This window comes from Pseudoliparis swirei, chromosome 13 (assembly GCF_029220125.1).
Source record: "Pseudoliparis swirei isolate HS2019 ecotype Mariana Trench chromosome 13, NWPU_hadal_v1, whole genome shotgun sequence".
NCBI lineage: Eukaryota > Metazoa > Chordata > Actinopteri > Perciformes > Liparidae > Pseudoliparis > Pseudoliparis swirei.
Genome location: NC_079400.1, coordinates 18791029 through 18809973, shown reverse-complemented (window position 1 = coordinate 18809973; position 18945 = coordinate 18791029). Strand labels below are relative to the sequence as shown.

At 43.8% G+C, this 18945-nt stretch overlaps 1 long non-coding RNA gene across 3 annotated transcripts in view; it reads left to right on the top strand.

The window, feature by feature from the left end:
* Window positions 1-18945, top strand: part of LOC130203189 (uncharacterized) — a 71804-nt gene that overhangs the window by 5402 nt on the left and 47457 nt on the right. For 2 of the 3 annotated variants that reach the window (XR_008833461.1, XR_008833459.1), the window contains exons 4-6: window positions 467-527; window positions 644-690; window positions 788-1608. The exons of the other annotated variant lie outside the window; for it this stretch is intronic. This is a non-coding gene — a long non-coding RNA (uncharacterized LOC130203189). Of the gene's footprint in view, window positions 1-466; window positions 528-643; window positions 691-787; window positions 1609-18945 lie in introns of those variants that run through there. 3 annotated transcript variants of the gene reach the window in all.

Sequence of the window (18945 nt, the reverse complement as noted above, 5' to 3'; positions counted from 1 at the left end):
CAGAGGCCAGGTCTGGGCCAGCAGCACAATCGTAATCTGATATCAGTATTTGCGCCAGAGCTGGGCCAACGCTGGAGTTAATTAGAAAAAGTTAGAATGTTGTAGTATGTGGGCCAGAACTGGGCGACAGCATTTTACAATATGTTTAAACGCATCGGTCCAGGTCAGGCCCACTTATGTTTCATCTGACAGTCATGCTGTATATTGGCCAGTTTCGGGCCGAGGACCCGGGCGTATACTGGGCCAGAAGAAACTCAATCATGTGGCCCAACAATGGGCCGGATGAATTTTGCTATCTGGGATATGTTGTCACCATGCGCTGAGCGTTCTGAGACCGCTGCGAAGTTAATAATGCATGTCGCCTCTTAGACCATCCTATCTGGATACGTTTCATTGTTATTCCTGTTCAATAACATTTATTGTGTGTCCATTGTTCCGAAAATAATGTTTATTTTCCTTCTTGTAGTACTCTGGTGTGGGTGTCTGAAGTCACCACGTGCATTTAAGCTAGCACCGAGATACAATCCGTGAGTATATTGTAATGTATTGCATCATTTATCTATTAATGGACCAAATGTTTAATGTTGTTGATTTCAGAGCTAACTGTGTGTGTGTTTGTTGTCTTTTGTGTCTGTGTTAGCAGAAGAGCTACCACTGCAGTTATTCATGTACCGGAGGTTCCCATTTGAGGTAGACACAGTGCAACTGTCAATGTTCTGGACTATCATTGTATAATTTCATACCAATTGAACGTTCCAGATTTATTTAACTCTTCTCTTCCTTAAAGAGGGTGTGTAAAGTGCATAAATAACCGTCGTGGTGACGTGAGTCCCGGTGCAACACGACGAGGAGTCCTGCCTGGAGTTGCTGTTGAGGACCAGTGACCAGGTGGCTGAGATCCGAAGTTCACCGAGGACGGAGAGGAAGAAGGTCGCTCCCGGAGAAGAAGAAGCGTTCATCAGTCCCACCTCAACCTGCAGGCTTTCAAGTGACTGGAGTGGAGCTAAGTTGGCACAGACACGGTCACCATGTCGGACAGAGACGTTGAGGAAGAGCAGAACTTCGAGAAGAGACTGATTCTTTAGAACAATGACAGGCACAGTTTGTCGAACTGAGCGAGAGGCATGACAAAGCCATGGAAGCTATTGATGCATTAAATAAGGGTTAGAATAGGTCATATGTCTCTGTACCAAGAGAGCGCCAGATCCAGCCCTTTTGTGGCGATGCAGCCAAAGATGGTCGCTCTATTGATGAGTTTATTGAGGCTGTAGACCAGGGGTGGGCAAACCTGTTAACCTGCGGCCCACAATCGGTTCTAAAATTGGACAGCCGGGCTGGCCAGGAGCATTTGGACACACAATGTAATTTATCAAACCTGGAGATTGCGTCTGTTTTTTATACATTTCAATTGAAGGTGCAAAGTTAAAGAAATCAACATTTACTGGAGAAAGATCAATAGAATCACTTTCAACATTCAAAACATATTATTACCCAACGAAATACTCAAGCTCAATAATTTGTATTTGTTTTAAACCCCGCAAAATAATTGACGGATTGTCTTGAGAGATTTTCTGTATTAAATATCCTGCCTGCAGCAGAAACTAGAAAGGGGTCTTTAAATTGAGGCGATGTGCGGCGTCATCTGTCCAGCATGTGGATGAACCCGTCACAAACAGACTGACAGCGCTTTACTTGCCTGAGTTTACTTAGCCGACTATTTGAGGGTTAAACGTGTGATACGCGTCGGTGAGGGGGCGGGGCTTATCTGTTTCCTTTCTCCGTGGAAAAATATTTTCCGCCATCTGCCAAGGAATATATAAACCACTTTTTCTAAGTTTTACTTCTTGTGGAAATGCCACACGTGGTAACATCGCCCTGGTGTCTGGGTTCATAACGTCCGACTACGTAAATGACTTCTGCTTCCAGCGCCACGAGAGGAGCGGCAGCCAATTAGATTCATCAACAGCAGCTCAGCGCTGATTGGCTCTCACAACGCAGCGTTCTGTCGTCTCCCTCCGCTCTGCTATTTTTTCTCCTGCGCCGCTCTGAGCTCAAATCTACTTTGTTTATACTCCGCGACTTATTGATGGCCGTAATAATCGCGCGATACAACGAATCGATAATGAAATTTGTTGCCAACTATTTTAATTTTCGATTTTTATCGATTCGTTGTTGCAGCCCTAGTCCAAAGCAAACGCAAAGTCAAAGCCAGTCCGTGTCGCTCAGCTCAGGGAATTCGTCGGATTTCCCCATTAGCTCCAAAAACGAGCGAATCTCCTCTTTGAGCTCCACACTCGTTGACACTTTACCCAAACTTAACCAGCGGACACGAGAGTGGTAAAGTAAGTCCTGGTGATCCGCATCGGTTTCCTCTAGGAACGTAATGAACTGTCGGTGATGAAGTCCCCTTGCTCGTATGAACTAGTGTGCCATCTATTGGGGAAACGAGGGTATTGCAGGGGAAAGGGTGACAAAGGGAACTGAATGAGGTTTTTACACATCCATGGGTTTTTACGATCATTTGGACAAGTTCGGCGGGCCGGATTAAAAAGCCTAACGGGCCGTATATATGGCCCGCGGGCCGTAGTTTGCCCATGTCTGGTGAACAGGACTTATCCGTTGGGCATTTCTGTAGGGAAGGAGATTCTTGGGCATCCGAGCAGGGTCCGGTCTGGAGGGGGCTCCTGACAGCCTGCTACTGGGATCACCTGCTTCCCAAGTCTTGCTTTTCCGGTTTCACCCACTCTCGCTCCTCGCTCTGGTCACCATGTTGGTTTTTCCAAAATGTTTGTTGGTTGCCCTCCCTTTCCTGCTCACAGATGCTCTAATTTATCAACTTTTAGGTTCCATCCACTTTTCCTGTGGGGAGGGATAAGGCTGTCCTCTGCTACAAGCTATAAAGAGACTGGTCAGGATCTTTCGGACTTTTCCAGGATTATCACATTTCATCATGTAATACATCAATATAAAGATAGATAGATGGCAGATTTGGCAGTTATGTTGAGAAAAATGATGACGGAAAGCCATTGATCACCTATAAAGAGACAGTGGTTAGGATCTTTCGGAGGTGGGGCGGGGGGGGGGAGGAAAATAAATTGATTACCTCCAGCGAAGGAGGAAATTAATCAAGTAGAGGTGGACAGCGACCAGACCAGAGCCTCATCCCGTCACAAAGACCTGACACGGAGAGTATTATAAAGACTGTCGCCACGAGTGGCGACAGTCTTGCGACAGCCCTCGGCTGCAGGAGAATGGATATTCTAATGACGACGGAAAGCTGCCCATCACCAAAATAGAGACCTTGGTCAGGGTCTTTCAGAGGTGGAGGAGGAGTAACATAATAAGTTTACCTCCAATGATGGAGCAAATTCATCATGAAGAGGTGGACAGAGACAAGAGCTGTTCCATAGGGGGGAAAAGTCCGTTTTTGTTAAAAGGAAGACAGAAACCAGGACGTCGGAGTATATTATAAAGACTTGTCGCCACACATGTTTACTCGTGTACATGTACATCATGTGATGTCGATTTGATGTCATCTCTGTATTTTCTGTCTTAATTGTTTAATTCCCTGCACCTGCCCTCAGCCACTCTCGTCTCGTTACTGTCTGTCGTGCACCTGTTTCCCCCCCTCTATATTGTGTCAGTCTTTCCCTTGTCTCCTGTCGGATTGTCGTCTCTAGTTCCGTGTCTTTTTCCCGTCGTCCTGTCTGTCGTATCTGACCCTGCCTGCCCTGACCGACGAGCCTCTACCTGCCCCTTTTGGACTTTTTTTTGTTTGTTGTTATTTATATTGCGTCCAGTCTGTCTCTCTGCGCCTGAGCCTCATCCCGTCACAAAGACCTGACACGGAGAGTATTATAAAGACTGTCGCCACTCCCCCCCCCCATCAACAACTTTTCTCGGCTCGATGCCGGCGCGCGCAACGCTCAGCCGTGATGCGCGCACTAGTCTCCCAGTTCCTCCCGCTGAAAGACATCCCCACAGCATGATGGGGATGTCATTCGTTCGCATGGCTTCTCCTACCATGGCTTCTCCTACCATAGCTATGCTGATGACACCCAACTGATCTTCTCGTTTCCACCGTCCGAAACACGGGTGGCGGCACGAATCTCTGCCTGTCTGACTGACATCTCTCAGTGGATGTCTGCTCACCACCTGAAGATCAACCCTGACAAGACTGAGCTACTATTCCTTCCAGGGAAAGGCTCCCCCACCCACGACCTGACTATCACCTTCAACAGCTCTGTGTTGGCCCCTACCCGGACTGCCAGGAACCTCGGGGTGACACTCGACAGTCAACTCTCCCTGACGGCCAACATCGCTGCGACGACGCTGCCTGTAGGTACATGCTGCACAACATCAGGAGAATACGTCCTCTTCTTACTCAGAAGGCGCGCAGGTTCTGATCCAGGCTCTGGTCATTTCACGCACGACTACTGCAACTCCTCCTGGCTGGTCTACCTGCTAAGGCCATCCGACCCCTGCAGCTCATCAGAATGCAGAATGCAGCAGCTCGACTGGTCTTCAGCCTCCTGAAATTCACCCACACCACTCCGCCTCCTCCGCCTCTCTCCACTGGTTACCGTGGCTGCTCGCATCCGCTTCAAACACTGGTCCTGGCATCGTGCTCTGCGGATCGGGCCCCGCCTACATCCGGGATATGGTCACACTGCACACGCACGTCAGCCTCCGGGCCGCAACAGCCAATCGACTTGTGCCTCCTGCACCTCGAGCTAATCACTCAAATCCAGACTGTTTGCTGTCCTGGCTCCTCAGTGGTGGAACGAGCTCCCCACTGACATCAGGACAGCAGAAAGTCTCTACATCGTCGGAGACTGAAAACACACCTTTTCCGACTATATCTGGATTAAAACACAGATTAGCACTTCAGTGGCACTTAGATAGCACTTACTTATGGTACTTTTGTAGTTCGACTATGTTGAGGAAATGTTACTTCCTGTATTCTTGTTGTTCTTAGTTTGTACTCTAGGTTGAAATGCACTTATTGTAAGTCGCTTTGGATAAAAGCGTCTGCTAAATGACATGTAATGTAATGTAATGATGCTGCCACCACCATGCTTCACTGTAGGGATGGTATTGGCCAGGTGATGAGCAGTGCCTGGTTTCCTCCAGACATGACGCTTGAAGTCCCCACACCATACTATACTTGTCCGATCTTGTCCTTCTATTTCTTCCAATTCTCTAAATTCTAATTTTACACATTGATTATAATAATTCACTACCACAAATTCCTTCCTATCACTCCAAACTTCAACTACCACATACTCCCTTTCTTGCCCTATACCCAGTACCCTATGGGGAATCCCTTCTTTATAAAAGTAACAGCCCCCTCCTTGTCCTTCTTTCCTATCTCTTCTAATTGATACATACCCATTTATTACAAAGTCCAATCTTGGCTTTAGCCACGATTCACAGGACATCTGGTTTCTCCCTTCTGCTATCTATAAATTTCTTAAGCTCCTGCCCATTGGAAATTAAACTTCTTGCATTCCATTGAAGTATTAACATGATTATCACCCAATACATGCAAGCTGGCTTGTCTGTACACAAAGACGGTCTCTCACTTCCTCCCATTTTAAACCTATATCAAGATGATGTACTGCTGCTTTAACAATTATTTGAATCCTTTCAGTTTTTGACTTAACCTCAGCAGTTGCATTTATCACCCCTGCTATGAAAGTCACCAGCTTCTCCTTCTCTGCCCGTATCCTGACTTTATCATTTCTTTCTGCTTCCACTGCCATTTGGACTTTATTGATACCCTCCTCTGGCTTCTTCTCCTGCCTCACCAACTTAACTGCCTCTGCATAAGTTACATTTCCTTTCCTTCTTGTTTGTTGGACTTCCACCTCTCGCTTCATTGCTTCACATCCCCAATACGCAACACTATGTCTCCCACCGCAGTTGCAGCACTTCGGCTGAACTCCTTCTCCACACCTGGCACACCTCGTCTTTCCTCTGCACACTTTTGCCACATGCCCGCCCCTGACATGTTCTCTAGAGCACGTCTTTGTTCTTTTTATTAAACTAAACGTCTGTTGTTGATCGATCTCCACAGCAGCATGTCATTTCTGTCTCTTCACGTTGCGTTAACACTTATCGATCTCCGTCTCCCGCGCCACAGAGCTCCGTGCGCGCGCATCGGGACCGAGCAAAAAAAAAGTCACTTGTCAATCTGTCCACCTGTCCGTGTCCGGTGAGGTGAGGTTTCAGCTTTGCAGCGGTGTCCCCGCCGTCCCTTTCATCACGGCCCAGTTCATGAAGAAAACCCACACAGTCAGTTTGCCTCAGCAGCTGCTGGAGGAAGACTAGAGGCCTTTAGATTGTATCATGGTGGAGTTAATGGTTGACAAACAAGAGAAAAATGCTCTGTTTAACCCTCCTGTTACCTTTACATTTACTAACATATTTTACCCTCGGGGTCAATTTGACCCCAGCAATTAAAACCTCCAGAAAATTATTAGAATTAATATTGTTTCCCAAGTTTAAGTGTGAGGTACTTTATGTTTGTTTGTTGACTACCTAAATAGCCCTTTAAATAAATAAAAAAGTTGATATTTCTTATATGTTTGACAGTGAAAAACAGCCTGGGGTCAAATTGACCCCAAAGAACACCAACATTAAACATTGAATGGGGTCAAATTGACCCGAAAGGTAACAGGAGTGTTAAACATTCTGTTTAGGATGAAGATGTATTAATGTTCCATATGGAAGAAAACTGCTAAATAACTGCTGAGTTGCAGCACCATTGTATAGAAGAATGTATAAATGTATATATCCGTCTTGTCATAAATCTCTATGTTCTCACAAAATATACCGAGAATATCGGTAATATGTGATTAATCCACAGAAACCTGTGATTAACCTGATTAAAAATGTTAATCGTTTATAGGGCCCGATCACTGACTTGGTGTCAGAATGGAGGACCTATAGATTATCATACAACGTCCAACATCGATGTTCGTGGAAGTCACCACCAGCACTCCAGCGCCTATCCTCCTCACCTTTTTCACCCCTGACCCGTTTTCATGCCTGCTTTGTAGTTGTTGTCCCACTTCCTGCCATAATTCCCTCACTGACTCTCTAATAACTGCTTTTGCTTCCCCTTTCCGAAACGGAATACTCAGTATTTCCTCCTTCCTGAATTTCAGCGCTTTCTTAGCGATCCTGGCCCGCTTCTCATTTCCTCAGGAACCCAGCAAAATACACACTAATCCCCAGCCTTGGATTCTCAATATTAGCATTGATATCTCCATCACTAAATCCTCCCGCAGAGCGTTTGGACCTAATGCTGTTCAACGCTGCAGCAGAGTCTGAACAGATGACAACTCTCTCAGGCCTGACCTCTTCCACCCATTGCAGCCCCAAGATTATCGCAACAATTTCAGCCGTGAAGACAGACTGCCTGTCATCAATTCTTTTACATATTACCCTATTAAATTCCGTTATGAACACCCCTGCACCCACATGACCATTCCCATTATCTTTTGACCCATCTGTGTATATCTGCAGGTAATTATAAAAAGTGTTGTTGATGTATTCTTGTGTCTGTTGTCCAATGTCACAGTTTTTCCCCACCCATTTTTCCCTCCGCTCTACAAGTGTTAAGTCCACATTGTTGGCTGGAAAAATCCACGGCGGAACATTTCCCCACGTCACATTGGGACCATACTCATACCTATTTAATCCGACCTCATTGGCTAGTGCACCGATACTCCACCCAAACCCTTTATTTTGAGTGTATTCCCAACATTCATCCAGCACTTTGGTTGCAGGCAGTTCCTCTCCCGATCCCTTCAGCTTCACCCAATATGCCATAGCTAGCTTTGCCCGTCTTAAACTTAGAGGCAGTTCGTCCGTTTCCACCAGTAGTGCGATGTTTGGGGTCGACTTAATTGCACCCGTGCTTAGTCTTCACGCTCTGTTCTGAATTCTATCTAATATTTCCAGTGTGCTCTTAGCAGCTGCTCCATACACCAAACACCCATAGTCTATACTTGATCGAATAATGGCCCTATATATATCCAGAAGTGACTGTTTGTCTGCACCCCACTCATGTCCAGCCATTGCTCTCATGACGTTTATCACCTTTTTGCATTTAGTTTCAACATGTTTAATATGTGTTTTCCACAAACATTTCCCATCAAACCACAACCCCCTGATATGCACTGTCAGCTGTGATACCTTATATAGACAGGTGTGTGCCTTTCTCAATCATGTCCAATCAACTGAATTTAGCACAGGTGGACTCCAATCAAACATCTCAAGGATGATCAGTGGAAACAGGATGCACCTGAGCTAAATTTTGAGTGTCATGGCAAAGGCTGTGAATACTTATGGACATGTTTTCGTTCTTTATTTTTAACAGATTTGCAAAAATGTGCAAAAAACAGTTTTCACTTTGTTATTATGGGTTGTTGTGTGTAGAAGGTTGAGGAAAATAATGAATTTAATCCATTTTGGAATAAGGCTGTAACATAACAAAATGTGGAAAAAGTGAAGCGCTGTGAATACTTTCCGGATGCACTGTAAATAGCTGTGTGCGCCTACGGGTGACGTTATGAACCCAGACACCAGGGCGATGTTACCACGTGTGGCATTTCCACAAGACGTAAAACTTAGAAAAAGTCGTATATATTCTGTGGCGGATGGCGGAAAATATCTTTCCACGGAGAAAGGAAACATAAGCCCCGCCCCCTCACCGACGCGTATCACACGTTTAACCCTCAAATAGTCGGCTAAGTAAACTCAGGCAAGTAAAGCGCTGTCAGTCTGTTTGTGACGGGTTCATCCACATGCTGGACAGATGACGCCGCACATCGCCTCAATTTAAAGACCCCTTTCTAGTTTCTGCTGCAGGCAGGATATTTAATACAGTCTATCACTCAGGACAATCCGGCAATTATTTTGCGGGGTTTAAAACAATTAGAAATTATTGAGCTCGAGTATTTCGTTGGGTAATAATATGTTTTGAATGTTGAAAGTGATTCTATTGATCTTTTTCCAGTAAATGTTGATTTCTTTAACTTTGCCCCTTCAATTGAAATGTATAAAAAACAGACGCAATCTCCAGGTTTGATAAATTACATTGTGTGTCCAAATGCTCCTGGCCGGGTATCAAGTTTTAGAACCGATTGTGGCCCGCAAGTCAAAAAGTTTGCCCACCCCTGCTGTACACCCTCCTCTCCAGGCCCGACCTCTCTGTTTCCCCCAACAATCCCACACCTACACACACACACATACACACACACACACCTTCCCCATCTTCTGAACTGGACTCTACAGGACATTTTCACCTTCCTGCCATTTCACACATCCCACTGCCCCACACACTTATGTCATTGTTTTTTTGTAAATTCTATGTTATTTAATTAACGTGAGAAGAGAAATATTTCAGTGATCTGCAGACTCCTTTTGAGTCGGGTTTTCCATTAAAGGACAGGTTTGTTTCTTTTGACCCGAAGATCTGTATAAAACTTGAAAGACACTGAATGAACTGCATTTCGGGTTGTGTTTTTTGTGTTTTGCTTTGTGTTCTGAGTGTTTTTTGTAGTGAAGGAACGGGCTAGCCAGCTGGGCCCTTATTGTTGAGTTAGTAAACTTAAAATACTGGATAAAATTGATGCTACGCTACAGTGTCATCCTGCTACATTGGAAGAACTCCCCAACTTCAATAACATTTTTTTTGTTTTTTGTATTATTTATTATGTATATGTTTTTTTCTTCTTTTTCTTCTGTTTGTTTCCTTATTTATAGTCTTGTAGCCCTGGGGGGAAATAAGAATAAAAATAAGCCACAAAGATATATATATATATATATATTTTATCTTGATTGATTGATTGGGCACACAGGTGTCAATTGGTCTCACCTGGTGGAGGCGGGGTTTAGAAGTTAAAAGGTGAAAGGAGAGAGTGGGAGAGAAGAGTACCAGATAAAGGAGGAGGGATCAACAGGAGAACATCTGATAGGCTAGGGGTCGACAGTGGAGATGGTGGCAGTGCTGGTGGCGTTACGATGGGTGGAAAAGGCAAAACAGGACAAGGTAATAATATGCTCCGATGCAGCTTCAGTCCTAGCAAGCCTCAGATCTTTTCATTCAAGCAGTCGGCAAGAGATACTCTCTGAGGTCCTTCAGTCGGCCTCACGCGTTACCAACCAGGGAGGTCAGATGACATTCATGTGGGTTCCAGCACATATAGGGGTGAGTGGGAATGAGAGGGCAGACAAGTTGGCAAAGAGGGCTTTAAAGAAAGGAGACATAGAAATGAGAATTAGCATCAGTAAGGCGGAGGCCAAGAGTATTAACTGGGAAAACGTCAACCAAATGCGGCAAAATAGGTGGGACAGAGAGAAGAAAGGGAGACATTTGTATCTTATTCACAGAAGTGTTATGGCAACCAGGGTGGGAAGTTGGAACAGGAGAGAGGAAACGGTGCTGACAAGGCTACGGTTGGGCCACACTGCACTCAACATGACACTGAAAATGAAAGGGAAACAGCAGACAGGCTGTGTGAATATGTGGAGAAGAGGAGTCAGTGGAGCATGTGGTGGTTAATTGTAAGGCGCATGAGACTCATAGAGAGGTGATGAGGAAGAAACTGGGGGAATTGGGGGTGCGTGAGTGTCCACTGAAGGGAATACTGAGCATGGGGGGAGCACAGATTAGAGTACTGTTCACGTTCTTAAAGGACACAGGGGTTTATTATAGGGTATAATTGAAATATAGGGATGAGGGTTACATTTTGGTTTGTTATATATTTTATTTGTATTTATTTATATATATATATAATTTTATTATTATTATTAAAAAAAATTGTGGGGGGGGTTGTTGGTGTTGGGGGTAAGGCGTTAACTGACGCAATAGTACTCCAGAGGGTGGCGGTAATGCACCAATTATATGGATGCCAACCACCGTTAAAAAAGAAGAAGAAGAAGAAGGGAGAGAAGAGAGGTGATGGGTGAATGAAGTGTGAAGGTGCGTACTGCTGCAGAAAGACACTGCTGCAGGAAGACACTGCTGCAGGAAGACACTGCTGCAGAAAGACACTGCTGCAGGAAGACACTGCTGCAGGAAGACACTGCTGCAGAAAGACACTGCTGCAGGAAGACACTGCTGCAGGAAGACACTGCTGCAGGAAGACACTGCTGCAGGAAGACACTGCTACAGGAAGACACTGCTGCAGAAAGACACTGCTACAGGAAGACACTGCTACAGGAAGACACTGCTGCAGAAAGACATTGCTGCAGAAAGACATTGCTGCAGGAAGACACTGCTACAGGAAGACACTGCTGCAGAAAGACACTGCTACAGGAAGACACTGCTGCAGAAAGACACTGCTGCAAGAAGACACTGCTGCAGGAAGACACTGCTGCAGAAAGACACTGCTGCAAGAAGACACTGCTGCAGAAAGACATTGCTGCAGAAGACACTGCTGCAGGAAGACACTGCTGCAGAAAGACACTGCTGCAGAAAGACACTGCTGCAGGAAGACATTGCTGCAGGAAGACACTGCTGCAGAAAGACACTGCTGCAGGAAGACACTGCTGCAGGAAGACATTGCTGCAGGAAGACACTGCTGCAGAAAGACACTGCTGCAGGAAGACACTGCTGCAGGAAGACACTGCTGCAGGAAGACACTGATGCAGGCCTGTTGCAGCTCCTTCCTTCCAGCACTGTCCTTTCAGGTGCAGTGTCTTTCTGCAGCAGTGTCCTCTTGCAGCAGAATGCACCTTCTTTGCCCAATCAATCAAGACTAAATGTATATAAATATATGTTGGGTTTCGGTTACTTTTATAATTTTCTTTTCTGTTTGTCTCAAATTGCCTTGTGTTTCTTTTTGGGAAAGGGAGGGGAGGGGGGCTGTAATGTGTATCACCATTTGGCTGTCTGATATGTTCTCCTTTCACTCCTTATTTGTGAGGTCTATTATACATGGTCTTGTTTTGTAATTTCTACAAATAAATCGTATTTTAAAAAAAGTACTTTACAGTGTACTTGGTATTATAAACGGATATTATCAATAAAGTTGTGTCACCTGCCCAATTCTTCTGTATTATTTCCTGTAAATTAACTGATTTGTTAAAACCTTTTGACAAGAAAGTATATAATTCCATAAATGTGGATACTTGAACTCAATGAATATTTAATTAAAATTACAGCAGAAATCTGTTAAAAATAAGAAAAGAAAAAAAATACAGAAGTACTTCTGAGCTACTGTACAGTATTGAGATTATTTTCTTAAAGGTACAGTGTCGGTCACAAGCACCAATTCACCTTTTCCTGTGTGTTTTTGACAAGGTTTTGGGGGGGGTTCAATGCAACACGTCACACACCTGAACAATCTCAAAACTCGGACGTGAACCTGCACGATGTTCAGGGCCCGGACGGCTCGATTAGGTTTAAATTTGGTCATTTAGCTTTTTAATGGAGGACTGAAGACACAATATTCTCACGCTCACTATTGTTCTCAAAAGGTTGGGCTTGGTGGGTATTTGTGGGGGGGGGGGATTAGAAGTGGAGTGTATTATACCACCCCTTTTTTCAGAAGTGTTTCATGTACATGAATATAGTTGTAAACTTATGAATCACTGGACAAACTGATGGCAACTGAACAAATAGTTTTGTTGAATCATTTCTTCTTTAAATATTTGTTTAGTATTCACTATTCAAATGGAATCTTTGACCACTTTTCTTTCGTTCCTCTTTTAACAGTTTCTGGTGCTTGCTGAGAGAAGGCAAAAAATAACTATTGCTCCATTTTCATTAGTTTCTTTTTTTAAGTTATTTTGGTGGTCTGATTGTTTTGTTGCCGATAAATTAATTGTACAATAAAGTATGTTTGTACCATTGGAAAAATACTTAACTGTTGCTTTTTGTTTTTTCCTTTTCAGTGAGATATTTTCTGCGGGTGAATAAATTAATATATATATATATAAATAAACATATATACTTTAGAATATTGTGATAAAGTTCTTTATTTTCTGTAAGAATTAAAAACAAAAATGTCATGCATTCTGGATTCAATCAACTGAAATATTGCAAACCTTTTATTCTTTTAATATTGCTGATTATGTCAAGAAAACTCTAAATCCTATCTCATAAAATTTTAATATTTCCTCAGACCAAGTAAAAAAAAGATTTATAACAGCTGAGTGTTTGTCAAGGCTCAGGAAACCCTTGCAGGTGTTTGAGTTAATTAGACAATTCAAGTGATTTGTTATACCTATAGTATACTTTTCTTGATATTCTAATATTTAGAGATAGGATATTTGAGTTTAGAATACTTTTGTTTTTTCCTTTTCAGTGAGATATTTTCTGCGGGTGAATAAATTAATATATATATATAAATAAACATATATATATATGAATATAACACACATTTTGAGCTTTGCTATATTTCAGTTTCTGTATAAAAAAAAGCATCATAGCAGGATAATTATTCAAATTAATTACAACCCCATTAGTGAGTCATGAGGTCACATACCGGGACTCCAATTAGTGTAATTAATCACACCTGTATTTACCCTTTCAATACTTTTGTAAAATTAGTTCACAGCATCACAGCATCCCCTAATATCTAAGAAATATATTATATTACACAATTTTGACACATCCAAATTCATTCTGAACAAGAATAAGCAGCCGAACACGTGATTAAAATAACATTAAATATGAGCAACATTTATTTTAGTATTACCATAGAAATATATTCTATACAGGTCCAAAAAGGATAAATAAATATACATTCAGGCCACACAGGTATCTTTAAAGGATGAATAAATATACATTCAGGCCACACAGGTATCTTTAAAGGAGAAATAAATAGACATAAATATACCTTTGTTAATTGCCTTTTTCTTTCCATTATAAGAGCAATATACGACTTCCTGTAGTACAACACTGTCCACATAGAGCTTCAGAGGGTGTAGTAACAGTCTGTTACCACACGGCTTTGATACAGACAGTAATCAACACAAGTTGAGACACCTGGAGGAATTGTTCGCATCAACTTTCAAAGTTAAATTTACTTCCTGAACTTGCAGAACAGCTGCAGGTTATTAACTCATTACTTGTTACCAGAAAAAGGCCTTTTTGTATAACTCTCAAATGTACATTATTTTTCAGTTTTTGGTAACCAAAACTTTTTACTTAAACTGCTCACATCTCAATAAAAAACTGGGAGAATTGAGGTGTTCTAAAAGTGTTGACGGGTAGTGTGTAATAAAGCTGTTATAACCAACATCAACAACTCACTGAACTCAGCTACGATGTCACATGACCAACAGATGCACAACAGGACGTCAGCTGCTCTCTGGAAGCGCCGACCTGCATCTGGCCGTCGTGTCCGAGCCTCAGCTCGGCGTACGTCCTGGTGACTGCAGGCCAGACAGGAAGTAGCAGGCGATGTGGGAAGAGCAGAGCGAGAGGAAATCCAGACGGCGGCGGCGGCGCCTCCGTCAACATCTCCACGCCACCAAAAACCCAGTCTGGACGTCACGCCTCCTGGCCTCAGTCTCTGAAGAAGCCCTTGGGCACCCTCGCCTCTCGGAAGGTCACCGTGAGGGAGTTGAGGGTGACGTCCGTGACCGCCACCCCCGTGAGGGCGGGCCTCCAGACGGCGTCCGGCTTCTCCGGCGGCGCGGCGACCTCGTCCGGCCCTATGGCGGCGCTTCTCCGCTCGTCCGCCCTGTCCTGCCCTGAGTGAGACAGGAAGACGGAGGAGGTAGAGACGGACAGTGAGCCCACTCTGACCCGGTCAACCCGCCCTCTGACGGAGGACAGGAGGGTCACATTCTGCACGCCACGCCGTCACTGTGGGGTGACGGCTCACCTTTTAGAATCATTCAAATGTGTTGTTGTCTCGTGTCATTTATCAAAGATTTACATCTCACCTCCGAGCAAAGAGGATGTCTCACTACGAGACTGAAACCTTCACCCGCTCAGCCTGTAACGGGTCGACCGGAGCTCTTTAATCCGCTCGGGATGGAGGACATGCCGTGCTTTGAGGGTTTCGGTTGCATGCCCGGTGACCGCGGCCCGGTGACCACGGCCCGGTGACACGGCCCGGTGACCACGGCCCGGTGACCGCGGCCCGGTGACCACGGCCCGGTGACCGCGGCCCGGTGACCGCGGCCCGGTGACCGCGGCCCGGTGACCACGGCCCGGTGACCACGAGATGAGTAAACTGGCTCGCGATGCTGATTGGATTCTACCGGGCGACCAACTGACACACTTACCATTCAAAGTGCCTCCGCTCTTCTCTATTGTCTCCTCCTCCTCCTCTTCCTCCTCCTCCTTCTCTTCCTCATCCTCTTCCTCTTCCTCATCCTCGTCCCCGGGGAGCAGGGAGCGCGTGAGGGAGAGACGCAGGCGAGGCGGAGGTTGCTCCGGAGTCTTGTGAGCGCTGCGGAGATCCATGGTGTGGATGATGTCCTAGAGGTCAGAGAGAGGTCACACGGACATCTTCAAACAGGAGGAGGTCACACTGGTTACGGAGGAGAGCAGGTGAGGGGGGGGGGGGGTAAACTTTACCTGCTCAACGAGTCCTTTGGCTTTGGGTCCTCTCCTCCTGGTCCCCACAGTTCTCTCTCTCTGCTCCCTAAAAAAACAGCACACTGTTAAAAAAGAGGCAAAATGTCTCCTGTGAGAATCACGAGGAGCATCAGGAGAGACCGCTGAACACTTCCTATTGTTGATGTTGTTATTGTTTTATGTTTGTTATGGTCTGAGGCCGCTGAACACTTCCTATTGTTGATGTTGTTATTGTTTTATGTTTGTTATTGTTTTATGTTGTTTGTGTTTTATGTTTGTTAGTTTTATGTTGTTAGTTGTATGTTTATTATAGTCTGAGGCCGCTGAACACTTCCTATTATTTATGTTGTTATTCTTATGTTATTGTTTTACGTTTGTTCTTGTTTACATGCTTATGTTCTGTTTGTTATTGTTTTATGTTTGTTAGTGTTTTATGTTGGTTATTGTTACCTTCGCATTGAAAATGCGGAAGGTTATGTTTTGATCGCAGTGTATTTATTTATTTGTATGCGTGTTACTCGCATAACATAAAAAGTATTAAACCGAATCGCATGAAATTTGGTGGGATGATTGGTTATTATCCGGGGACCATTTGATTAGATTTTGGGATCGATCGGGCCAAAGGTCAAGGTCATGGAAAGGTCAAACTCTTCTTTTTACCATAGCACGGTCAATTTTTATCCAGTTGGCATGCAACTAATGCCAACATGTTCATAATTCAATGCCCAATCTTGTGATATGTGAAGGTATGCGCTCTACCGAGTGCCCGTTCTATTTGTTTTATGTTGTTAGTGTTTTGTTTGTTATTGTTTTATATTTGTTATTCTAATTAGCTGTATAGCTACAATCTGGCCCAGAGCATCAAATGATGACATTTATGTTTTAACTTTTCATAGCCCCTTCAAATTAAAAGATTATAATAATAATAATCACAATGTCCTATGGAGTTGTTGAGCACCAGTGTTTTTGGGGTCCATTACAATACAAACCAGCACATGCAGAGAAGGAGACTGACGGCAGCTCAATTAAAACATGTTTCACGGGGCGAGTGGAGCCTCACTTCTCGGTCCGTGTACGTTTTGTTAGTTTGTTTTTTCGTTTCATTCCAAATACGGAATCCGAAAATCACGTGTTTTTTTTCGTTTTCCGTTTGAAACCAAAAACGGAATACCACCTCCGTATTTCGTTTCTGCCGTCTGAAAGCAAAAACGACAGAACGGAAGTGCTTAAAATGAAAGTCAAAATAAAAGCCAGTGATACATATTCGTATTAACCTGAGAAGAATATTAATAAGTCAATATAAAGAATAAATAATTAAACCTGGATATGTTAGCGACAGTGGTGACGACGGGAAGTTCAATATTCATGTACACAGCAAGAATCACCTTCTCACTTAATCGTTGCATTGTTTGATGCAACACATTTCCTAATATAGATTAATCAAAGTAATCACTACTATAAACTATGTGAGACATGTTAGAGATGTGAGAGGAGCTGTGCTCTCCATGTTTCACTCTGATACAATAACTCATGGAGTCAACTCCTCAAAACATGTTCACACACAACACAGAGCTCCATCCTTCTGGAGACCAAAGAACTACATGATGATGATGTGATGTAGTCAGAGGGCTAAGACTGCAGAGTAACAACAGAACAGGTTACATGTTGATTTAGTTTATTTCAATCAGCAAAATATACAACAATCATAATTCAACAAAAGAAGAAAGTGGCTGACCGAAAGGGTCGAGGCTGAAGCTAACGAGCTTATAAGTGCCCTAACCTATGATTTCTCGAAAAAACTTATTTCAAAGAATCATATATATATATATATATCCACACATACATACAAATACATATACATACACACACATATATACATATACACACACATACATACACATAAACACACACTATACATACACACACATACATTTTCAATTCAGTTTATTTGTATAGCCCAATTTCACAAATTACAAATTTGTCTCGGAGTGCTTTACAATCTGTACACATAGACATCCCTGCCCCAAAACCTCACATCGGACCAGGAAAAACTCTCAAATAACCCTTCAGGGGGGAAAAAATGGAAGAAACCTTCAGGAGAGCAACAGAGGAGGACCCCTCTCCAGGATGGACAGAACAATAGATGTCATGTGTACAGAAGGACAGATTTAGAGTTAAAATACATTCAATGAATGTGACAGAGTGTATGAATAGTTCATAGTAGGCATATTCCACGATGGAGACCTCCACGATCCATCAGGCAGATGGCGGTAGAGAGGAGTGGGCGGAGTCTCAACAGTGGGCGGAGTCTCAACAGGACAGTGGCGTAGTCAGGAGCAGGAATTCCACGACCCAGACCTCGATGATCCATCAGGCAGATAGGATCTATGCCGTCTCATAGGGTCCGATGACCCCATGAGACGTGAAGTCAAAAGGATTCCGGGGAGAAAGCAAAGTTAGTAACGTGTGATTGAGAGATGAACATTCATCCTTAAGGAGAGAAAAAAGAGGAGATAGGTACTCAGTGCATCCTAAACGTCCCCCGGCAGCTATAAGCCTATAGCAGCATATCAAGGGGCTGGACCAGGTGAACCTGATTCAGCCCTAACGATAAGCTCTGTCAAAGAGGAAAGTCTTCAGTCGACTCTTAAACGAGGTGACTGTGTCTGCCTCCCGGACTGAAGGTGGAAGCTGGTTCCATAAAAGAGGAGCTTGATAACTAAAGGCTCTGGCTCCCATTCTACTTTTTAAGACTCTAGGAACTACAAGTAGTCCCGCATTTAGTGAGCGTAGCTCTAGTGGGGCAATATGGTACTACAAGCTCCTTAAGATATGATGGTGCATCACCAATCAAGGCTTTGTAGGTTAAGAGAAGAATTTTAAAAGTGATTCTTGATTTTACGGGGAGCCAGTGCAGAGCAGCTAGTGCAGGAGTGATGTGATCTCTTTTCTTAGTTTTAGTGAGAACACGAGCTGCAGCATTCTGGATCAACTGGAGGGACCTAAGAGACTTATTAGAGCAGCCTGATAATAAGGAGTTGCAGTAATCCAGTCTCGAAGTAACGAACGCGTGAACCAATTTTTCTGCATCTTTTTGAGACAAGATGTGCCTGATTTTTGAAATATTACGGAGATGAAAGAATGCAGTCCTTGAGATTTGCTTCACGTGGGAGTTAAAGGACAATCCCGATCAAAGATAACGCCAAGATTCTTTACAGTGGTGTTGGATGCCAGGGCAATCCCGTCTACAGAAACCACATCACCAGATAATTAAATAACATATTAACATAAAACAAAAAACAAAACTAAAAACTTGTCCCCATTAACCGTTAATGTAATGATGCTGTAGTAATGAAGGTTACAGGTGAAGCACAGGTGGTGCTGTGACTGGG